The sequence below is a fragment of the Anastrepha obliqua genome, chromosome 1 (genome assembly GCF_027943255.1).
Source record: "Anastrepha obliqua isolate idAnaObli1 chromosome 1, idAnaObli1_1.0, whole genome shotgun sequence".
Taxonomy (NCBI): domain Eukaryota; kingdom Metazoa; phylum Arthropoda; class Insecta; order Diptera; family Tephritidae; genus Anastrepha; species Anastrepha obliqua.
Window position 1 is genome coordinate 125,554,800 of NC_072892.1, and position 26,288 is coordinate 125,581,087.

At 38.7% G+C, this 26,288-nt stretch overlaps 1 protein-coding gene across 2 annotated transcripts in view; it reads right to left on the minus strand.

Annotated features, from left to right (window-relative positions):
- Nucleotides 1-26,288, minus strand: part of LOC129236025 (AN1-type zinc finger protein 6) — a 139,857-nt gene that overhangs the window by 72,001 nt on the left and 41,568 nt on the right. The window contains exon 4 of one of the 2 annotated variants that reach the window (XM_054870196.1): nucleotides 10,496-10,578. The gene's annotated coding sequence lies outside the window, so the exon portion shown is untranslated. Of the gene's footprint in view, nucleotides 1-57; nucleotides 185-10,495; nucleotides 10,579-26,288 lie in introns of those variants that run through there. The other variant, XM_054870197.1, reaches the window with a different exon arrangement.

Genomic DNA, 26,288 nt, shown 5'->3' on the forward strand with positions numbered 1-26,288 from the left:
CTCAATTTAACAAAAAAAAAAAAAATTACTCAGCTCTAATATACAATATATATGTACTTTTATATATTCCATGCACAGACACACGAAGAGTGAACGAGACAGAAAAATTCAAACGTTCAAAGTAGAAAATTCAACGTGGATTTGATCCTCCAGTATGTGAAGTCTCCAAGCACTCGTTTTCGACTAAAACTGAAATTGCTTGAAAAACTTTGCTAATGCCAGGACTGAACGCAGGCAAACACAAATGCAAGCAAAATAACAAACGCATACAGAGGCATCTAAATTCATACAAAAGAGAGTAAATGTGCTATTGTTATTCACCACACCATACATACGTACACACACACGCGCGCATGTGGGCCAGTTAACAGCCAGGCAGCCAGATAAGCAGGCAAGCGACAGGAGACAGGTATCTACGTGTATGTATACACGCATATACATATATACCAAATACATATTTAATATACAAATTCACTGCTACACCCTTCTCTCTACAGCGATGAGTACATATTTATGTATGCACGTAACTGATGGCTGGCTATTGATAGTGATACAATAATGTAGCTATACAACAGCCAGCTATTGCTGTTGCTGCCACTGCAGCTACTGCTGTTGTAGCTGCAGGTGTATGGGTGTGTATCTATGCACGTGTATTGAACGATCACCGTCATCAGCAAGAGTGAGTTCAACTAAAGTAATAATACCCACAGCACGCAAGGGGAAACAAATAATTTGTATGTAGAGGTATATATGTATGTATGTATGCATGTACAAACTTTAGTATGACTGCTTGTACTCAATCCCATAGACTGGTTCGCTCACTTGGGTGAATAACGTTGAAATGTCATCATCCGCAACAGCAGTGAACAATGACGAAAGTATACGCTAAATATAAGCGAAGTATCGTATGTACGTATGTACATATGTATGTATAAAGCTTTATCACGTTATTTGTATGGTATGGCAGCATATGATGGCTGTGGCGGCCTACATTCGGCAATAACGAACTACATTTATTTAGAGGTCCCTACGAGGTAAAAATCTAATTTTTTTATTATTCTCTAGGTATTTTGACCTAATACAGAAGCGCAGAAAATGCTTTATTTATTCATAAATGCTTAAAAGTATTCCATGGAAAATAAATAAATTAACGAGGTACATACTTCCTGGGAATTGAGTTTTAGACTTAATAAAGGGTGATTTTTTAAGAGCTATAGGAAAGTTTTTCAAAAAAAACACACGTAAAATTCAGAAAAATGCATGAAATTTTTATATAAATCGATTGTACAGTCCGTATAATTTAATGTTTGAAGATTATTTCATGCAAATGGTGACCGCGACTGCGCTTCAAATGTTCCATCCGCTTAGTCCAATTTTGGAATACTCTTTCCAATGTTTCGGCCGATATCTTACATATAAATGTTGTCTTCCAATGCATTAATTGAAGCAGGCTTGTCTGAATAGACATGAGCTTTAACATAGCCCCACAAAAAATAATCTAAAGGCGTTATATCGCACGATCTGGGTGGCCAATTGACAGGTCCCGAACGTGAAATGAAATGTTCACCGAACTCGCCTCTCAACAAGTCCATTGTTACGCGTGCTGTGTGGCATGTGGCACCGTCTTGCTGAAACCACATGTCATGCAAGTCAAGCTCTTGTATTTTGGGCAAAAAAAAGTTGGATATCATTTCACGGTAGCGCTCACCATTCACAGTTACGTTACGATTCGCAGCATTTTTGAAGAAGTACGGTTCAATGATACCTCCAGCCCATAAACCGCACCAAACTTTGACCTTTTCTGGATACATTGGTTGCTCTTGCAATTCTTCTGACTGATCTTCACTCCAAAATCGACAATTCTGCTTATTTACGTACCCATTGATCCAAAAATGAGCTTCGTCGCTGAACACAATTTTTCGACTTTAAACTTTCTTAACAGAACACGAATTTTTATAGTAAAACTCAATGGTTTGCAAGCGTCGTTCGTTTGTAAGACGATTCATGGTTAAACTATAGACCAAACTGAAGATGTTTGGCAGTGAAAGAAAACACGAAACATGCGTCAGCTGTTTAAACCAACTGTTTAAAAAGATAATAGCTAAAAAATCATCCGTTAGTATAAACATAATGACAATTCACGCCAAAATAACGCGCTCGCGTCAAGATAATAGCGTTCATAAGAACGCGTGTATTTAATAATTGACAGATGCTGACCGTCAGCTGCCGTCGAGCTTATACTATACATACCATAGCTAGCATTTTACAATAACAAAAGGACACTAGGTATTTTAGAGTATTACGTGGAAAGCAAAAACACTTAAACGATAAACGGCTCTGATTGAAAGTTTATTGAAAACAGAAATAAAGCGAAACAAATAGGCATGCTTCAATTTGCTCACTTGTGACATTAGAATTCTGACACTCCCTTATAAAAGGGAGTAATTAAATACCTGTTTGCTTAAAACGGTAGCAAAAGAGTGATTTCTTTTAGTTAAATTATAACAAGATATATGGTATAAACGGAAATTGCCAAGTTTGATATTAAAAAACAAATAATTTAACTTGATGCCAGAATTATAATTTGTGAATTGATTTTTAAATTCAAAACTGATCGCGAAGTTAGCAAGTATTATGACCTTAATGAATTCTTTCACAGAAGAAGCGGATTCGTCATAAATTTGGTTGACTAAAAACAAACTTTGAACATACTCACGCTTTACTTTACTATGCCTTGCCCACGTAAGTTTGGAGTTTTAACCACCATTCTTACATTCCTAACTATTTAACAAACTACCTGCACTCATTTAAATTAATTACTATTATATCGGCGGCGACCGCCGTAGCCGAATGGGGTGGTGCGTGACTACCATTCGGAAGAGCACCGGGACCCGCGACCAAATGATAGAAAATGTTGTTTGTAATAGCGATCGCCCCTCGGTGGGCATTGGCAAAGGTCCGAGTGTATTTTTGTCATAAAAAAGCTCCAAATAAAAACACATCTGCCGTTCGAAGGCTGTGATTAATTACATATTACTAAATGGACTCTTATTGGTAACTTATGTGTTTTTAAAGCAACGTAGTAAGTACTTCCGCAACCTATATTTGAAAGGCATCGGGCTCAGTTTGTCAAAATGTCCACCTTTCACGCGCATTACCCCCCAAAAAAGATGCTCTTCAGCGATATGCACATACGGAGAAAGTTCCTGCTCATAAGCACATCATTTTGAAAACGAAATATTTTTCCTACAAATTTTACTTTTCCTCTAATTTACGGGGCATCATTGTAAAAGAAGTGCAGAATTGAAATGGATGACAAATTAAACTGGAGTAGAACTGCCTTTAATACGAAACTCCAGGAGTTTACCTGCACTGGTACACAGATGGCTCGAATACACTAGAAGGCATAGGCGCTAGAATATACGACTCAGGAATCAAGCGTTCTGTTTCAATGGGAAATTTTCCCACTGTCTTCCAAGCGGAGATGTACGCCATCTGCCTACTTATATGTAAAGAAAAACCTAGACAGAAATTTCCGGAATGAGCGAATTGCCATTCTGAGCGACAGTCAGGCGACACTCAAGGCTTTGTCATCCTGTGAGATTAAGTCCTCACTGGTTCTTGAGTGTATCGAGAAATTGAATCTACTAGGAACGCACGTTCCCACCACATTTGATTCTACGTTATCGACTTTATTGCCCGGTCAAGGATTGTAACTCCAACAGCATTCCCCGTACATGTATGAGTAATGTTTATGCTGATACAACAACAACTGGGAACACACAATCCAGCTAATTTGGGTCCCAAGACTTAGCAATATAACTGGGAACGAAGTAGCGAGCGCATTGGTGAGAGAGGCAATGACCTCGCCATTAATAGGATCCGAGCCCTTCCTTGCTATAGGACAACAAACCATCAAGGAGAAGGTTAGGAGTTGAGGGCTAAGGCTAAGGGAGGCTGGCTAGCTCCAAACTATGGGACAACGCCAGGCGAAATACTTACTGGGAGGGTATAACCAAAAGAGTTTTAAAAAACTCATAACTCTGCCCAAGGATTAAACTGAGAATGCTCACGGACATTCTCACAGACCATTACAGACTGCATAGTCATCTGCACATGATCGAGATATGGACCATTAATTCTTATCCTTGCTGGGACGCTATAGCGAGAGACATCTCGGCCAGCACCAGCCGGAGTAAAGGCACATACGCTCAATCCAACCCAGCTCTATCTTGAGTTTAATAAGGGAACTGGCTCTGAATGAGGTTCTGTGATGAGTGAAGAGCACAAAAGACCATGAGGTCGAAGAGCAAACCTGGAAATTATCTAATCTAATCTGAATGAGGTGTACGAGAGAACTGAGAAGATAGTGCCAAAGTAGACAATCAGTTGTAAACAACAATTGAAGAGTTGGGTTAATGTGGAAGATAAGAGAAAAGAGAATGAAAAGAAAAATGTGTTTGTAAACAAATATCTGCGCTTAAGTAGGGACAATAGCTCAGAATCATCCTTGATAAGCAACTTTTTATCAGAAAAAAAACGAGATGAAACCGATAAAATCTTAAAATTTGAATGAAATTAACTTTAATTAGGGCGCCATAGAAATTACTTTTTTTTTGGTTACAGGTCGCATTTTTTCTAAATTCGATAAACAAAATTTAATTTTTTCCAACATATTTTTCTTCAAAAAGATCTTTGTGAAAGCTTTAAACTACCTACTAACTACAGCTACGTTAATATGGAAAAATTCCAACGATAGATTGAAAAAGATGTAAAGTGTGTATAGGAATTACGCACATAGTATGTATGTATATACATATGTATATTTGCATATTTTCTCAAACCCTGTGCGCCTTCAATTACCACAATAGCGTACACTGTAAGCAAATAAAAAGGAAATCGCATTAATAAAATTGAACATACTCAATAAGTATAAAGTAAAGGCAAACAACTTTTGGACTCGCCAGCAACGTTTATGCGACGTAGATACAAATTTAATAGTAAATGCATATGTGTGTATGAGCGAGTATCGAAGCGTGCATGTATGTATGTAAACATAGATGTGCTCATGTAGACATGGCTACGGCGTACTCTTACTATGTCTGTATGTATGCACATACCCTGGCTGTATGTGCTTGTACATGCACGAGTATTTTTTTAGTGTGCGCTACAGCCATGGGGAAGTGCAGACGTGGTAGATTGAAAATGCGTCGTTTAACAGTCAACAAGCAGTTAATGAGAAAACATGTAAAAATAAAAATCCAAATGCGTATGCATAAAGGCGCAGCAACATGAAAACTGACTTAAATTCTTTACGCAGTTGCAACAGAAAAACATTTAGAGAAGCAAGAAAAAAATTGCAACAAAATATTGAAGTGATTGTTAAACAGGAAGCAAATGAATAAAGAGAAATATATTAACTAACAGATGATACACAGCAACTATGCATAAAAAGCAAAAAGCATAATCGCCCAACAAGTAAATTGGAATAAATAAAAGAATAATAAAAAATGGGAGAAAATACATACTTTTAAGTAACGCGAAAATACAAATACAAAAAACACAAAAACGATACCAGTATTGAGCACGAAGTGCCAATGAAATAAATTAACAGCAACCACTACATAGAAAAGCGCGATGGTGTGTATAGTAATGCGTGTAAAATTAAAGCAATTCACCACATACACACACTCGCACACACACGCACTCACACAAACGCAATAAACTATAAGTTAACAAAGAGTACAAGAAACAGGAAACGCTGCGATGACTATGCTTTTCAAAAAGTGTTTTGAACAGCGCGTCGCAGTTGAACGCTTACGATAGTAACAGCCGTGGTGAGTTAGCGTGTAATGCATACTTACCACGAATTGTAAAATAATGAGCGTAAGCAAAATAAAAGATAATAATGCAGTAAAAAAAAAGTCTCAAGAGAAAGAACTTACAATGAGCGATAAGAGAGACAGAGAGAGAACGAAATGAAGCAATTGAAAAGATGAAAAAATTCAAGGCAATTTTCACACGGGGCAACGTAGTACGGCCCTTTATCGTTTATTAGGAAATTTCCAAGTAATAACAATGTGGGAGTAATCAAGTAATCATTGCACTCAGCCAAGCAACAAGGAGCCTGACTGGCACAGCAAACATGAATGATACCATACAAAGGCAACAATCCAGAACAACATGGCGGCCATAATGAAAAAGCAAGAGCAAAATTCACTAATATAGACTTTCAAAAGGAATTTTTTTTCTTTTCAGTTTTTATTTAAACAAATTGAAAAATAAATTAAGCACAATATTTATCTCACATGCATATATGCATGTATGTACATATGTGTGTATCCAGTTAATGCATATGGCAAACAGCTAAGTCAGTCGTCTAACTCTGAATGCTGCGTCATCAAAAGTACATGAGCCAAGAATTGGAGGAGTACTGCGCATAAAGCGTACATATATTTTTTCATACTACGTACATATGTACGTATGTATGCACAGCTACCAATACGAACAGCAAATGTCGGTATGCATGCGCGTGTCAAAGTGGTGTATACAGCATTGGCAATAACAGCCGTGAGCGAGTCAGTCAGCTAACCGAGCGCCAACAGCGGACAGCGCGCCCAGTACAAAGCACATAATAACCACTTTTAAGGTATGTATAAACAGTACTCTGCGAAAGTAAAGCAACAGCAGCTGTAGAGTAGTAAAAATTTGACAATTTTTCATCAAAATTTAAATTTTTTATTTAGCATTTTTCTACATCCATGTCATCCATTTCTTATATGGAAAAATGTACTTTATTGTACTAAAATTTCAGCATCATTGTTGACGTTGCGGGTCCGGGTTGAACCTTTGTCTCCCAATAATCTCGATCCTTTCCATTCTCCAGTTTTCAGTCCAAAGATCTTGGCGTCGCCATTAACTATGTCAATCTAGGTTATCTTAGGCGTTCTCTCTTATAAGGCCCAACTTGGAGATTGTATTGTATTGTAGATCTTTTTGACAATTTGGTTTGGGTCCATCCTCGGATCAAGTCCAGCCCACTTAAGATGCTAAAGCCTGATGTAGTCGGCGATTTGGAAGTTGTTTAGCTCAACTAGGCATTCATCGGAATAACGTAGGCGATAGTTGACGTAATCTATCCTCACAGGTCCAGGGATGTGGCGTAGGATTTTTCGCACAAATATGTTAAGTTTTTCTTCATCTGCCTTGTGCATCTCCCAGGTTTCAGAAGCATAAGTAATGCAAGGCCTACTTACTGTTTTATAGAGTTTTCGCTTCGTTCGCTTAGAAATAAACGGGGAACCTCGAGCTTCGATAAGATACTAAAATTTTATGGGAAATAAAACTGCGAATCAAATTTTTTTTCTGATTAGAAAGTTTAAAATTTCTATGAAAATATGTCGATATTTTATAAATCTTCTAAAAAAGTTGGACATTTTTTACTTATGATATTTACTGTAGAATGAAATGAACAATACTGATTATAAATACTAAATACTAAAAACTATTCTAAATTTAATTTAATAAAATACCAAATTTAATTTAACAAAATACTAAATTTAAATTAATAAAATAAGAAATTGAATTTAATAAAATACTAAATTTAATTTAATACAATACAAAATTTAATTTAATAGAATACTAAATTTATTTTAATAAAATACGAAATTTAATTTAATAAAACACGAAATTTAATTTAATAAAATACGAAATTTGGTTAAATAAAACACTGATTTAATAAAATACTAAATTTAATTTAATCAAATACGAAATTTGAATAAATAAAATACTAAATTTAATTTAATAGAATACTAAATTTAACGAGTGTATCATGATTTGTGTGAAGATTTCCATACCAATAAAAATAAAATAAAATAAATGTTTGTTTTTGAAAATTACAATCCAAATGAATGGTACCTTCACTTCTGTGCAATACTGTTGGTAGAAAAGTATGCTCAAGTAGCTCAGTCATAAGACACACGACGACGACGACGGCGTCTCACACTTCATACTTTTATAAAGTATTAACATTTTTTTTATTCTTTTTTTGCGCTTTGGCTGCCAGAAAACAAGGTAATACCACTTCGACAATATATGTATGTATGTATATATAGACTTGAATATAATTCAATAAAAAAGACCAATGAAGAAGTAGAAAAAGCACAAAGTAAATATTTAAATGTATTGAAAAAAACACCAAAATAAATAAAATACATACGAACCGTAAGCATATTAGAATATAATTAAAATAAAAAATACAAGCAAAAAATATAAAAACTTAAAAGAAGGGGAAATAAAAGGATTGGGGTGAAAATGTTGTGCACTAACATTTTGCAATGCTCAAGTAGCGTAGCGCTGTAGGGAAGTACTGAGCTGAGGTACAAAGTTGATTATTACCATTTTGTTTTCGGAGCAAGTTGGATGGTAGTGCGAGTAGAGTGCTGGTGCCGTATGACAGGTCTGAAAATTGCATACATACATATACCATATATGTATGCGGGAGAGTGTTAGCATAGAGAGCGCGCACAATTGTTTGAGAACCAGCTCCCATAATTATGCCCAGTCATTTGAAACTCGGTGTGGTAGATTTCGGGATGCCAAATAAACAAACAAAAATTATTAAATTTCAATGTATGTACTATACAATGGTCGCTTAAGAGCGAAAACACACAAGCAAAATAATAAAAGTGTAAGGGCGTACGCCTCATTGCGCTTCAAAGAATTTATTACTCATTGCACTCATCACGTCACGGCAACTTAAATTTATGCGCAAACCTATGTATATACTAACATAGTAGTAACAGTGAATGGCAGCTATCGGTCGAATAAAATAAACAAAAAATGTTAAATTCACTTTGGGGGAAATAATAATAAAAAATAGCGAGAGAGAAAGAGAGCGTATAAAAATTTAACATCGATGTGTAATCATTTTTTCCACGTATTACGCACGAATACTAACGCAAACACATGCGCACAGCACACTGTTATTCTGGTGAGCTCAGCCATATATATATGTACGTGTATACACAATAGTATTGTGTTACGGCAATTCACCACAATCTCAAAAATTTCAATTGCGCTTAATTTTGTATATAGAAAATTTTTATTGTTACTTTTTAACATTTTTCGCTTTGTGTATGGCTTTCAATTTGTTATTTTCGTTAGCTTTAAGCTGCTAATTCAATGCACGCCAATAGGAGTAGTCACTTGTGCATATACATACATACATACATATATTAAATTGAAAATACAAATTTCGCCATCATTGAGAGTTTTTGCGATAATTGGAAAAAACAAAAATTGATTACTAAACGAAACTAAACATTCGAAAAGCGAATACACGCCGAAGAAAACCAATCTACGGAAAAAATATTTTTCTTAAAATCGCAACTGATTAATAAAAATTCAAGCTGCACTCAAATGGTATTAATTGATATGCAATAATATAAAAATTATACATAATTATTGCGCTATTCACTTAGTAAAGCTCATAAAATGAGTGTTCGTGAAATTGCTTGGAAATATTTTAGCTGAAGCTATTTGATACAGTACAAATTGCAGTTTGACTGGCGATATTGGGAGACTGGTGACTTAATTGCAATAGAATCGCATTTATGGGAACGAGATATTAACACTCAACCGAATTACCCCGGAACATTCAAAAAGAGTATGCGGTACACAGATTACAGGGATATTTTAAAACATAAATTGCAAGAGTTAGGAATTTACGCATGAATATTTTCTATGAATTTTTTCCCCGAAGATTTTCGACATTTCTGAATTTGGTTCTAGTTAAAAACGATTCGTTTTGTAAAATTTTCTACCCAAACTACACATCAGTGATTTTTTAGCTGTCAAAGTAAAAAATAACCGCTTGCTTGAATTTAAATTTTACCCCACTTCCAAATCTTCTACAGATGATGTCAAAAAAGATGTGTGAAAATAGAAAAGTCAGGTAAATACCGTGAATTTCCACTGTTACAGAATTTCCTAGCATCACTTTTATTGTTGTAGCTGCATAAATATTACCCCCTTTAATATCAGTTGCCATGCCGTATTCAATTTGTTTGATGCCATTTTGAAAATGAACTGTTAAGACTTCTACTGAATTACCCACACAAGAAAACGGGACAAAGTCAAAAGAGAAATTTTGCAGGTGTTAAGAGACATTTAGTTGTTATTGTTTTTATTATATCAGCTTATTAAAACTTAAACGAGATAATCCTTCACTTTGGAACACATACCATTGACGTCATTATCGGACGTCATTATCGAACAATCGTCAGCATAGCAGACCAGTTCAGATGTGGGGTTATGTTTCCAATTCAGAAATAATTCAATACTTAAGACGAATTTCGGTCGAGCCAGTACTGTAAGAAAGTACTGGAAATTGCCAATATTCACAATTTCTCGGAGAGTTTACTTATTTACTAGTCGCATTATTTCGCCGGCTTAAATAATTTTTTTTTCTGCCACACAAATTTAATTTTCTTACCTTAATAGAGAAGGCTATTAACCTTAAATATTGTTTCCTTCTGTATCACGATCAAATGTTATAATTTTACCAAATGTTGATACCTAAAAAATAAAGAAGGAAACCAAAAACCAAAATTATTGTCTTTAAGTAAGTATATAATTAAGCAATTAAAAACAAATACTTCTGCAGCATAAAATAAAATATTGAAATAAAAATAAGTAAAATAAAAAATATAGTAAATTTTAACTCAATCACATCTTATAACAGATGGGCTGAAAAGTCCAGGGATTTTCAAAACAATAAAAGGATGGTTAACTGACTTCAAACGTGTTCGTAGAGACACCGATGATGCACAGAAAACATCAAAAAATCCAGAAAATCGCTTTGACTGATCGAAAAGTAAAGTTGCGTGAGTTAACTGACATCGTAAAGAAAGATATCAAAAGACGTCTTGGCTTTAAATTGCATGAGCGTTTGACTATGAGGAAGCTCTGTTCAAAGTAGGTGTCGCGTTTGCTCACTGTTGACCACAAACAAGTGAATCACAAGTCAATCAAAGCAATGACAATTGCAGAATAAAATGAGCCGCCAAACGTGGCAGGGAAAGTGCGTTCAGCAAGCCTGTAATTGCAGAAACCGACTTTTCCCAAATGAACTTTTTGCTTTCCCAAAGCCACTTGCAGTTAGTAAACTGTTCATAATTTCATTTTGGCTGGTTTTGGAAAGTAAATTGTAATTGTAATTTTTGTTTATATTTCATCTGGAATGAATAACTAGAATTTGCATAACGCAGATGGTCTTATGACTAACGGTCTCAGCTGTCTTCTTTTTTGGTACTATTTTTTGTTTCCGCTGATGCGCAGTACCTTTTCATAAAATATGAAAACATAACAACATGGCAAATCTATTAAAGATGCTATCAGTGGACCAGCTGATTTGCTTTTTTCTTTCGCCGTGTACATCTGGATGTCAGCATAAAATGAAATGAACGAACGTACTGTTATTTACAGCATGACTATATCCAGTCTGTGCGGTTTAAGAACCTTATTAGGCTTTTGACGTCTAAGCCAGAAAGTTGTTCCAGACTCTCGAAGGAGTAGAAGAAATATTAAAGCTGAAGCGGTTTTTAGTAAAAGAGTCATTATCGGAATACTGGCCATGTTTCAACCGACTAGTGAATGGGAGCGATTTTCGCTCTTACTTAGATTTTTTGTTTTACATTAAAAGCGACAATTTGTGACTAACTATCCCGGTATTATTTGTATAACAACGGACTGACGCAATCGATAAGTTAATCAAAATCACCTGAACTACCCTGAGTACAAGAAGAACTTTGCGCGCTTATAAGAAAATTCTATAGGGGACTAGTAAATACACCCCTGATACATACAAACTTATTCATAAAATGGAAGCGAGGATGTTTGCCTGGCGAAGAGATGTAGAGAGTATTTTAATTGTCCTTCAAACAATAAGGGATTGAACTGCTACTGAGTCTCACCGCTTGCATTTGTATCGAATGATGCCCCTAAAATCCCAACATCATAATCAGCAGTTGCGTTATTAAATAAAGGGTAGCTAGCTTTCAGGAGGAGGTTGGTTGGAGAATGGTTCCATGTGTAGATGTCCACGCAAGTGGGGAAAGTTACTGATCGCCATTCACTTGGGAGTGGCCAGGACGATTCTTCTGCATATGGTTCAAGCAGCTCACAACGTCCGGGATTAGCCCACGTATCCTCTGGGTAGCTTCCGAACACCCGTTCGAGAGTGAGCTAACGTGAGAAGGCGAAGTATTCCAGGATAGTTGGTTGTGCGCTGGGTTTGGGACCCGCCACTTAAAAAGCCCCCCCCAATGAAAACATCAACAAAGCCTCGGATGAGAACTTCCAACACTGATCACGACCCCTGCAAACGAAATAAGGAATACGATTTGAGGGCATGCACCTGGAATGTCCGGTCCCTTGATGGGGAAGGTACCTCTGCCCGGCTGGTTGATGTCCTCGTGAGAGTAAAGGCTGACATCACTGCCATCCAAGAGATGCGATGGACGGGGCAAGGCAAGCAAACAGGTGCCATGTAAAGGAACGCAAATTCGGTGTCGGATTTGTTGTGGGAGTGAGACTTCGTCGCCAAGTACTGTCGTTCACTCCGGCGGACGAGCGTCTCGCAATAATCCGCATCAAAGCACGATTTTTTAACATCTCGCTAATTTGCGCCTACGCCCCGACGGAAGAGAAGGACGATGCAACCAAAGATTCCTTCTATGAGCGCTTGGAACGTTCCTATGAGCGCTGCCCCCGCCACGACATAAAAATAGTGCTTGGCGACTTCAACGCCAGCGTGGGCAGGGAGGGAATTTTTGGTCCCACAGTCGGAAAATTCAGCCTACACAACGAAACATCCGGTAACGGACAGAGGCTGATCGACTTCGCCGGGACCCGAAACATGGTAGTCTGCACCACCAGATTCCAGCATAAAAATATCCACCACGCTACCTGGCTGTCCCCTGATCGAAAAACGCGAAACCAGATCGATCATGTTGTGATAGATGGAAGACACGCTTCTAGTGTATTAGATATACGTACGATCCGAGGACCCAACATTGATTCGGATTATTACCTTGTTGCAGCCAAATTGCGCACCCACCTCTGTGCAGCAAAAAACGTACATCTACCTACGCAAAGAATGTTCGACATCAAAAAGCTGCAATCACAACAGACAGCCAGAAGATTCGCCACTCGACTCTCACTCCTGCTCTCAGAGAGCACTGCCCAACAAACCGGCATGCACGAGCAATGGAACAACATTTCTCGTTCACTACGTACCGCCGTCGGAGAAGAAATCGGATTCCGGCGAGCCCGAAAACAATTGGTACAACGAGGAATTTCATGCTGCCGCAGAAAGAAAGGATGCCGCCTATAGAGCCACGCTGCGATTGGGCGCAACGCGAGCCATGTGGGATCGCTACAGAGAGCTAAAAAAAAGGAAGATTGACATATTATCAGAAAGAAACGAGAAGCCGAAATACGTGAGTGCGAAGATCTTGAGATGCTGGCCAACAGGAACAACGCCCGAAAATTCTACCAGAAAGTTCGGCGGCTTACAGACGGTTTTAAGACCGGGGCGTTTTCGTCTAAGAACAAAGACGGCGAACTCCATAAGAAGGGCGATCCTGCAATCTGTGCCAATTACCGCGGGACTAGTCTTCTAAATATCACCTATAAGGTTCTAGCGAGCGTATTGTGTGAAAGGCTGAAGCTCACCGTCAACCAACTTATTGGACCTTATCAGTGTGGCTTTAGACCTGGAAAGTCTACCATCGACCAAATATTTACAATACGCCAAATCTTGGAAAAGACCCACAAAAGGAGAATCGACACACACCATCTTTTCGTCGATTTCAAAGCTGCATTCGACAGTACGAAGAGTTATCTGTATGCCGCGATGTCTGAATTTACGGCATACAGCAAGATGACGATGCTCAACACCAGCAGCGTCGTCAGAATTGGGAAGGACCTCTCCGAGCCGTTTGATACCAAGCGAGGTTTCAGACAGGGTGACTCGCTGTCGTGTGACTTCTTTAATCTGATATTGGAGAGTATCGTACGAGCCGCAGAACTTAATCGCTCTGGCACAATATTTTATAAAAGCGTACAATTGCTAGCGTATGCTGATGATATTGACATCATCGGCCTTAACAACCGCGCTGTTAGTTCTGCCTTCTCCAACCTGGATAAGGAGGCAACCGATAACAATGTCAGCCTTGAAATCCAACGTAGAATCTCTCTTGCCAACAAGTGCTACTTTGGACTAAGTAGGCAACTGAGCAGTAAAGTCCTCTCTCGACGAACAAAACTAACACTCTAGAAGCCTCTCACCATGCCCGTCCTAACGTATGGCGCAGAAGCTTGGACGATGACAACATACGATGAAGCGACGCTTGGAGTGTTTGAGAGAAAGATTCTGCGGAAGATTTTTGGACCTTTGCACGTTGGCAACGGCGAATATCGCAGGCGATGGAACGATGAGCTGTATGAGCTTTACGACGACATAGACATAGCGCAGCGAGTAAAGATCCAGGGGCTACGTTGGCTGGGTCATGTCGTCCGAATGGATACAAACGCTCCGGCTTTGAAAGTATTCGATGCGGTACCAGCTGGTGGTAGCAAGAGGAAGGCCTCCTCTGCGTTGGAAAGATCAGGTGGAAAAGGACTTGGCTTCACTTGGTGTGTCCAACTGGCGCCGGTTAGTACGAGAAAGAAACGACTGGCGCGCTTTGTTAAACTCGGCCAAAATCGTGTAAGCGGTTATCGCGCCAATTAAGAGGAAGAAGCTGGCTTTCAGAGCAAATAGGCCATTCAGATACTTTTACTGCACGACCTTTGAAACCAGCGTACTTCATACCTAACGACATTACATGCACTGGTATTCGCACAGCGTTTACGGAAGAAAGATTCAGGTGCCTCTCTATGAATTTCGAAGGTACTTAAGTTCACATTCCTCCCACCACAGGTTCTGTGATTATAAGAACTGTAATCTTTTTATTTTTTAGCTGCTCGATCTATTAAACAAAGATTAAATTAATTTGAATAATTTAGCAATACGTCATTTTCCAAATATCTACGAAATATATCATGTAGGTGTGTATGTATGTATATGTAAATACTCACGTACATACACTTGTGTAGCAAATAATTCTTTATAACTTTTTCATTATTTAAATTTTTGCGCTTCAAGTTAACGAACTTTAAATTGTGAAATAACAGAGCGTACGTACGACGACAACAGCACAAGGTTATGGCAAATAAAAAACAAAAATAAATTAAAATAATATACATACGCATGTACGTACGTATGCATGTATATATGTAGAATCGCTTATTCGCAGCAACGTAAACTTCAAAGAACGCTGGCGAGTGGCAATTTTTGATTTCTGATTTTCTGCGTGCGTTGGCATAATTCAGGTTGAATGACAGTGATTACTAAATGCGTTTTTCATTTAATATTTTACTTACACGACTAGGACAGGCCGCCAATCACATTATATTTCCTGCTATGAGCTCACTTCGATTCACATAATTTGCGTTGATTTTGATCAAGAGAGGATTTCTTGTTGTGATAATTTGTATTGGGTGTTTTTTAGCGAACTATCAACATATCGATAACTATGGTTTGATAGCTGAGAATGGCAAACTGTGTTGACATTTCTGTTCAGTAAGGTTTAGCAAGTCATCATGAAACGTATAACTCTAGAACATCGCCTACAAATTGTGGAAATACAGGGTGGGCCACATAGCGTTTGCTTTTGAACCACCTATTTTTTTGAGAATGGTAACACAAATGACATGTCAAATGTGTTCATAATTTGCTTGAAGGTTTGACATTTACGAGATGGGACGCTACACGCTTGAACAAAATTGGGAAATATTGAAAACCTATGGTGGTGAGTTTTCTTCTTCTTTTCTGATTTTCACATCGGTGGCGACGTCAATAAGCAAAATTGTCGGATTTGGGGCTCAGAAAATCCACACTTTACTGTAGAGAAGCAAATGCATCCACAACGAGTCACTGTTTGGTGCGGTTTTTGGTCTGGCGGCATCATCGGGCCATTTTTTTTCGAAAATGAGCGAGGAGCCGCGGTTACAGTAAATGGCGAGCGTTACCGTGACATGCTCAACGAGTTGTTTCCAAAAATTGAAGAGGATGACATGGACGACATTTGGTTTCAACAGGACGGTGCAACTTGTCACACTGCCAAAGTTACACTCCAACTTTTGGCCGCCTCGAAGCTGTGATTTAAGCCCGTTGGACTATTTTTTGTGGGGAGCCGTTAAGGACAAATGCAATGCGAACCATCCAGAGACGATTGATGATTTAAAACACGAAATCGAAGTTGCCATTCATGAAATTGGAGCCCAAACAATCGAAAATGTGCTTAAAAATTGGATTGATCGAATGGCCTACTCTAAAGCCAGTCGTAGCAGTCATTTGAACGATATTATTTTTCATTCATAAATGACAATGTTCAATCTTCAAAATAAAAAAAAAAAGTTTGAAAAAATATTGGTTAGTTTTTTTATAGCCGATTCAAAAGGCAAATTTTACATGGCCCACCCTATATAATTTGAAAACAAAAAAGCTATTCGTACATAGAGCGCTTCGTTCATTTTACGTTCGGTTTACACGCTGGCGGCATCATCAGTTCTTATAGTATTTCTTTCGAAATGAGGAAGGAGCTGCCGTTACGGTGAAGGACGAGCGGTATGGAGACATGCTGACTGAATTTTATATTTTCAAAAATTTTTCAGGTAAACATCGACGAAATTCTTCTCAACAATATTTATGTTTTGTATTATGGCGGCCGCCGTAGCCGAATGGGTTGGTGCCTGACTACCATTCGGAATTAGAGAGAATGTAGGTTCGAATCTCGGTGAAACACTAAAATGAAGAAAAAGTTTTTTCTACTAGCGGTTGCGCCTTGGCAGGCAATGGCAAACCTCAGAGTGTATTTCTACTATGAAATAGCTCCTCATATAAATTACGTTTTGGTGATTTGTGTTATACAGCAACCCGAGCTTTACATTATAAGCCGAATGCTTGGGATTATTATCGTGCTGAAACCAGAAATCATGACCAGGGCCCAACTGTTGAAGGCTTAGCATCATGCTAGTCTTTAAAATATTTGAATAAGAAAATTGATCCATTTTTGAAACTATAAAAACAAGCTTGACAACTCCTTGCGCCGCCATACACACCCAGACCATCCCACCTCCCCCGCCATGCTTCACAGTAGATACAAGATTTTCTTTTTCGAGCGCAGTACCGCTCTTACGTCACATTAGTTTTCTTTCTTTAATGCCAAATATGCAATATTTGCTTCCATCCGAAAATAGAACAAGATCCTAAAATTCTGGAGACTTGTTAACATATTCGTTTACAAAATCCATGAGTTTTTTTCTGTTGATTTCGGATATGTACGGTTTTCTACGTGCTACACGTCCGCGATACCCATATTTTTTAAGTACTTTACGTACTTTTTACTTTACTGTGAGTGTGAAAGCTTAGCAACAAGGAGGCTCCGCACTCTTGATATGGCATTTTTAACTGATGAGCTGATGTTCCTTTATTAAAGCTACCGGATGGTTTAAAAAGCAACCCATGGGATAAGGATAAGTTCCAGTGGTTTCACAATGACCTATGACAGGTGCAAGTGTCTCATTGCGACAGCCACCGCACACCTACGTACGGTATCATCATGCAAATGCTTGCCAAAGGAATTTGAAATCTTTTTACATATTTGAGAAGCCATAATTCGAGGATTATTTTTCACTGATTGCAATATGGTGCATTTTTCACGTATGGTGCGTTTTTCACGCTTGCTAGGTTGACCAGAACGTTGCTTTGACACAATTGAACCAGTTGTGTTGTATGTTTGTACGACATACTGCGCAGAGGAGTGACCTTTTCCTATGATTTACCCAATTTCGTGAAAGATTTGCCTTCATTTCTAAGTTTCAGGATAATTTTTCTCTCACCAACACTAATTTCCTTAGTTTTGAGGGCCATCGCTATTTCTTGAACACAAAAATTTTAAAATAACTTCAAAATAATGTAGTCACAGCAAAATCAATTACAAACTAAATAAAACCGGGGAATTCCTGTTTTCATGTGTACGGAAACTTTTTCTGCTTCGTTGAAGTGACGTTTTTTGTTTTTGTTTTGTAAAATTTAATTTTTAAAGCTGTACTTAGGAAAAAATGTATAGAAATTGTAGAAAAATTACTGACTAAAAATTTCTCATAAAAGTTTAAAATGCTTTAGTTTTTTTATAATGAATTTCTTAATATGTTGCTTTCATTTCTTTGTGTACGCATACTTTTTCTGACAAGTGTATGTATGAGAACTTGGCAACCTATTTTTCGCATAGACTGTATGTATATGTATGGGTAGTAATGTTCGGTGCTAAGTAAATATAACATCGTGTATACAGTACTTGCACTTGTCGTCGGATTTCAAGTGCAAAATGAAATTGCAAAAAAAAACTAAATGAACGAAAGCCCAAGTAGTTTCTCAAACATTACAAAACCCTCACCAATATTTTGTAACATTGTAGGTATAGCAGCAAAGAATTTGGCAAACGAACAACTACACAAATAAACGAGAGAGATCAACAAAAATAACCTTAGCAGTTACAAAACACAGCGAAAGTGTAGAGAAACCAAGCATCACAGAAAATAAGGTTGACTAGAGGTGAATTAAATAAAAGAAAATATTCAAATAAGAGATAAAATAAAGCTCATAAGATAAACTAGAGTGAAAAATAACTCACTTTCGAACCGACAGAGTAACAGAAACAAAATAACACAAATACAAATAAAGTAAAAATATCAAAACAAAAAATTTCACCACATCACAAAGCGCAGTGGCATCAATCATAGCAGCTGTTCTGAGATTACTGATATGTGGGCATATGTGTATGTAGGCACCAGCAGCAGCAGGCAAACAAACGAACAGATCCAAAGGCAATCACCGAAATGATTACATAGGAATGTACATAGCAGAAAGCATCAAACGCAGGCGATAAAAAAACATATGTATGTATGTATGTGGTGCATATCGCTGAAAGAGCCAGAGTGGCCTTCGCTGTTATACTTGCAGTGGAGTGGTGAATTCGTGACGTAAAAACACAAACAAGTTAATAACAGAAAACAAGTAAAAATAAAAGCGATTGCAACATAGATAAATACATACATACATACGAACGTAAAACAAAATAAAACGCAAACAAATAAAATATTGTTAACGCCAACGGCAATGGACAAACGCCAACGCCGAACGAGTGCCCGAATTACCACGGCTGCGAAGATATCGAGACATAATGTATGTATGTATGTATGAAACATATACATATATGTATGTATATACCCATAAGATGCGAGCAAACAGACACACAAATTATTTTGTATAAATAAAACTCTATAAATGCACGGACTATGGTCGAACGACCCACCGACGGACAGAACGCTGAATGCTGCCAACGCAGCAGAGCACCACAATAAATTACACGCATACTACACTACATAAAACCTGCATACATGCATGCATATGTGCATACACACACATATATATATAAACGCTATCTTTAATAAAAGTAAAAAAGAAATAAAAACGGTAAGACGGTGAAAATCAGAAGGCGACGACGCCAGCGACAGTGACGTCGTTAGTGCTGTACAAAACAGGCAAGAGAGGCGAATGGAGCTCTCTCTACTATGGGCGACTATAAATGATACTCGTGCAAAGAACATAAAAAATGCGAAAAAAAGCCGAAATGACAACAAGAATGGTGGGGCCAATTACAGCCAATTGTTTGTGGTTTCTTCATGAATTCGTAGAATTCTAAAAATCAAAGCGATCTACAAAATAAACTACATTCATATGTATGAATGCAAAGGTGTAGACAGCACATTTAAAGAAACAACTCGAGAAACCAACATCAAACACAAAGGAAAAAACAATAAAAATATAGAATGACAAACATTAGAAATAACAAAACAAAGAACTACAAAGAAATTGAAAGGCAAACACACAAAGGAAAAAAAAATAATAAAAGCGTACAACATAAAACATTTGACATGACAAAAACTTCGAACAAAGATAAGGAACGCCAACGAAAATTGAAAATAAAACCAAAATATTACAGGAATCGAACAGCTAGCGGTGGACGCTTGGCTAAAAGTAAACGAAGGGACTTAAAGTACCAAATAAATAAAATAAAAAAATATTAAACCAAAAACTTCTTGGGTTAAAATAAGCATTACTTTCAAGTCACTCCTCATATTGTTCGGATAGTGCGGAATAATCGCATTCTAGCTTACATTCCATCAACAGTACAGAGAAGATGAGTTCAAGTGGTTTTCACACCGAAGATGGGTAAAAATGATTACGCACTAGCCAATTGCTTCATACCGATTAGTAGTACTCCTTCGTATTCAAAGCAAGATAACTGATAACGAAATCAGCTTAAACACTCTGCGAAAAAACACCTCTGCATTCAACCAAAAAGCGTACAGGACAAAAAGATGTACGGGCGCCGTGCAGTATCAGTTGGCCTCAGATACCAGAATGCTTTTCATTGCGAGAAAACATTACTGTGTACCTTTCTTGTAGTCGACGGATGGATAGATGGATAGAAGACAAGAAAAGCTGAAACCGCAACGGCGGACAGCATTCTGCATGACATTACAATTATCGTTCCCACAACAATCGGTTCTACGTAACCGGAATGACCCAGATTTAGATCCGGTCCAGAACTGTCACTTCAGCAGCATACCCCGTCTATGCATGGTCAAGTTCGAGAATACCTTCAGCGATACAATGCAAAGAACTTTAAATCTGTCGAAGAGATGTTGTGATGGGGTGGGTCTGAATATAAGCCCCCATCCAAAATAGCAATCATTGTGGTCACCAGAATAAGTTATTTACCAGGAATGGGGTGATACGGGCTCCAGAATGTAGTACCTTGGCCTTATCCGAGAGATGATGTCACTAAGGCCATGAAATTTAAGTAGATATTAGGTATCGAACTGAACTATAAAGCGAACTGGAGTGCACCTGCTTTCGAAAGGAAACTCAGAGTGTATCCTGTACTGCAGTACGGATAGCTCGAAAACAACTGAAGGTATAGGCATTGGAGTTATAACCCCAAAACAAAGCGGTCTATACCGATAGGTAGTTTTCTCAGCATCTTTCAAACTTAAGAAAGCGTTGAAAGATTAAATTTTCGAGGAGTGCAAAATCGCAAATGGCTCAAGTGGGTCCCAGAATACAGGGGTGTACCTGGAAACGAAGCAGCGGTTGAATTGGTTTAAAAGACTGCGGCCTCGTAATTAATAAGCTCTTTCTTGGCATGGGACAACAAAACATCAAGGAAGACCCACATGACATCGACCACCTTTCGCTCAAACCCAATCATCCAACACCTATCCCTCTCTGGTACCGACCCATCGAAAAAGGTTGTTTTCGTTAGATGATACTGACGATAATTTTATTATTTTAAGGGTTGTTCTTTCAACTAACCTCTTACTTTGCAAGCCATTGATGTTTGGTTTTATAATTCACAATGTTTTCGAGTTAAAACTTGTTTGTATGTTTTTTGGTAAGATTACAATACATATATATGTATATATATATATATAATTGGCACGTACACCCTTTCTGGGTGTTTGGCTGAGCTCCTCCTCCTATTTGTGGCTTGCGTCTTGATGTTGTTCCTCAAATGAAGGGACCTACAGATATTTTTTATGAGGGGCTTTTCCATGGCAGAAATACACTCGGAGGTTTGCCATTGTCTGACGAGGTGCGACCGCTATAAGAAAAAACTTTTTCTTCATTTTGGTGTTTCACCGAGATTCGAACCTACGTTCTCCCTGATTTCCGAATGGTAGTCACGCACCAACCCATTCGGCTTCGGCGGCCGCGTTACAACAACAACGTTATTTTACTATCTGGTTGTTTAATTAATGTAATTTATCTCGGCGTAAGTCTACTACAGATTGCAAGGATAAGGATAAGTCGAGGGTTTTCCAGCATCCCATCATTAGCAGATATCTACAGCCAACCACAGCTGTTGATGTAATGGAGAAGTTTCATGGGATTTAGGTTGGATCACTGTCCCAAGCTGTCGAAGATCTTAATCGTCTAGCTGCCAAACTCGGACATTTACAGAGAAACTGCCCAACGATCCCCTCTTCTGAAAAGCCCTTCTTGAGGACTAAATGGTAACCCTGGCTTTTTCGCGTGTGCGCGAATCGTTCAATGACCGTTAAACACAGCTACGAGTTTGAAAATTGAAGTGACCAGAAACAGCAAACGAAAAATGAAGCTTCACCTGTTCTGCGCCTTTCTGAGAAGGAAGTTGTGCAATTCCGCTGTAACAACAGTCAGAAGGATGCCGATGACAGGGTAGGAGACTTTTGAGACCAATTCAGTCTAGCCTTTCCTGACAAGCTCATCAATAATTTCATTCCACTCTATGTTCCTATATCCCAGAACCCAGATCAGAGAAAATATTACATACACACCCAAGAGATTTGATCTCCTCCTTACACGAGTTGACTGATTTGCAGCTGCACCATGAAGTCGCCAACTTGTCGCGACTTGACTATTGAAAAAATGTTAAAATCTCCCTGTCTCCCGCATTCCCTAAGCATACTGCCTGCCCGATTTAGAGAAAGCCCCTGCTACGACTACCAATTCCATCTTAGAATCGTCAGTGAAGACAGAGGTACCTGGATTGCCCCCAAAGTCCAGTTGGCGGATAAAAAAAATGTATACAAAGTTTAGAAATACAGTGTTACCCGCCTCAAAATGCTACCATGTCCCTTGAGAGATTGTCTCTAAAGGACAAGCTCCTTTAACTCGATTGCACTTTGAGCAGTGATGGAAATAACGTAAAAGTCGATGGACAGTAAGTGAAAAACGAGATTAAGAGCAGCACTAGGACATGCTCCGGTGTTGCTAATACAAGCTGTTCTTTGCCTCCTCCCTAGTCGTTCCCATGACAGTCGGTTCTACATAACCGGAACAACCCGAATTTATATCCGGCTGAGAACTATCACTTCAGCAGCATTCCCCGTATATGTATGGGGAATGCTTATGCTGTTACAACAGCAATAACCCTCAAAACTTCCCACCAAACCAGGCATGCATACGCTAAAATTGGCAGAACCAATTCTTTTGCCGAACATTAGGGTAGGTTAGCCTGGTTGGCAATAAGCCACGCATAGACCTTTTGGTAAAGTAGACATCATGTAGGATGTCAGCGCTTTTGACGAATCTAAGTAGAGCTGGGAGCTCCGCTTTTGAGACGTCCTCCATTTGTCGAACATTGATTAGATGTCAAAATGAAAATTTTTCAGCGTCAGTTCCGTAATTCAATATACACACCTCGCGAGCTAGAACCAATGAAAATGTATTCCGTTTGAGCTGACCAAAGCGTTTCATTAAAATCACTAATTTCTCTAAAAACTAAAAATAAAAGATCTCAAATCTCTCACATTTATAAATTGGACAACAACTATTTTCGCTCAATATACTTATACATGGGTACTTAAATGCATACATATGCCTATACCGAAATGCAATATTGTTACCCAATCAAACACACGAAATGGCTGCAAACAACAACAAAGCCCAACCGTCAACAAATGCGGCTTAAGCCACAGCAATCAACAGGAGGAACGAAGCTTGTAGCTGCAACCAGGCAACCATCTACCAAACAACCAACAATGCGACCAGCAGACGGCGAGCTGAACCCAACCAGACCCGTAGCTGTACTGCTGCGGTGGAGCTTGCTGATGCCTATGACCATGTATGGCAAAAGCAACAATGCAGAAGATACACAATTTACGGTGTCTGCAATGTTGCAGTCATCATAGTGACTGTGACTGAGGCTGAGGTATTTGTTGCATTTTACCTGTGCAATGTGGTGAACTCGAAAACTCAGCAAAGCGACCGACGCCACCGACGTTACCGCCGCTGCCGACGCTGGATCGGTGAATGATGGGAAACAAAACAAAAGACAGAAAATTAATAAAAACAAAAATTCAAAACAAAAACAAAAGTACCAAAGTAGCAACGAAACGTGTTATTCAAGCGCATTACTCGCATTATTGATCGGAGATGGTTGAGGAGATGGGTGAGGTGGAGAGCGGCATTTTCATGTTGTTTACGAAAAGGAGGTGCAGCAACGGACGGATGATGATTGACTGGAGGGAGAGAAACTTTTATTAGCATAGTAGTGGAATGAGAGGCCAACGAAGGGGAAAGGCGTGGAGCGAAAGTGGTAATAATAAAACATGCAAAAACAAATGGCAAACATAAGGTGAGTGAGTGAATTGATGGCAGAACCATCATACCGGAGCGAGGATAATTGGATGAATGAATGTGAACGGTGGGGCAGCATACATACACACATACATACGTGCGCTGCAATGGGGATAAAAGTACATGGTAGAGTGCAAAGTTGCATGCCTTGTATGAATTGAATGTGCGTATGTTTAGATGTGCCAGATATGAAGGACTTGCAGAATAAAAATATGGTATGAATATCAGCGTATCCTAAGACGCAAAATGTGCATGCATGGGGAATGTTTATGCTGCGAAAACAACAACGCAGAAAGCGACGGTATACGTGCATATGGATGTGGCCATTGATGTGATTGAAGAAGAATAATAATGCACACATACAACGACATACACACATACATATGTATGTACGTACGAGGGTGCAAAACGAAACTCTTGCACGCACCAGGTGAATTTGAAGTGAAACAAAGGGCTAGCGAGCGCATAGACAAAGAAGCTGATAGTTGATTTAGTGCGACTTTACAAAGGAAACCGAAATTTCCTGCCACGCACGCATGGTTTGCAAGAGAGCAGTAAACCTGCACTAGAGAATGAACTCAGAATGTTGTAGACCACAGGCTGCAGTAAAGTGTATATGAGAAAATATAAGCGAAAAAGCCGAAACCAGCGTTGAAAATGGTGAAAGAATAACCACCACCTAAAAGCAAAACAATAGAGCAGATGCGCACTCTCATATGACAGGGACGGTGCATGACGAGCATTCAGTTACAGTACGACTAATATGCACGGTGAACCAAAAATGAACTGGGACCCTAATATTCAAAAAATTCATATTTATATGTATAAAGAAATTATTCACAGATTTTTAAGAAATCATTTTCGTTGAATATATTTCATTTTAGCTATTCAATTGCATAATATATATATATATATATATATATATATAATAGGACTATGAATAAGTTCGTGCGGTTTTTTTCGAAATTTGAAGCTTTATTGACGTAAAATGGTTACAAATTTAATATTCAAAGTATTGTCCATCGCTTACTACTACTTTTTCCCATCTTTCTGGCAATTCACGGATTCCCTTTGTGAAAAATTCGGTCGGTTTTGCCGCAATCCACGAATCGATCCATTTTTTGACTTCATCGTAATTACGGAAGTGCTGGTCAGCCAGGCCATGTTGCATCGATCGGAAGAGATAGTAATCGGATGGCGCAAGGTCTGGACTATACGGCGGGTGGGGTAGGACATCCCATTTGAGCGTTTCTAAGTATGTTTTGACCACTTGTGCAACATGTGGCCGAGCATTGTCATGTTGCAAAATAACTTTGTCGTGTCTATCGGCGTATTGCGGCCGTTTTTCTCGCAGTGCTCGGCTCAAACGCATCAATTGTCGTCGGTAGACATCCCCCGTAATCGTTTCATTCGGTTTCAGTAGCTCATAATACACAACACCCAGCTGGTCCCACCAGATACACAGCATAACCTTCAGGCCATGAATATTCTGCGCCGACGTCGATGTTGAAGCATGGCCAGGGTATCCATACGTTGCCCGACGTTTTGGATTGTCGTAATGGACCCACTTTTCATCGCCAGTCACAATTCGATGCAGAAAACCCTTTCTTTTGTGCCGTTGAAGCAGTTGTTCGCATGCCATAAAACGGCGTTCAACGTCTCTTGGCTTCAATTCATACAGCACCCAATGGCCTACCTTTCGGATCATTCCCATGGCTTTTAAACGTTTGGAAATGGTTGATTGATCAACTCCCAAAGTTTTTGCAACCTCTTCTTGCGTTTGAGCCGGATCTTGATCGAGCAATTCCTCCAATTCGGTATCCATGAACTTTGGCGGCGCACCCTCGCGTTCTTCGTCTTCCAAGCCAAAATCACCACTTTTAAAGCGTGCAAACCACTTCTGGCACGTTCGCTCAGCTAGAGCATGCTC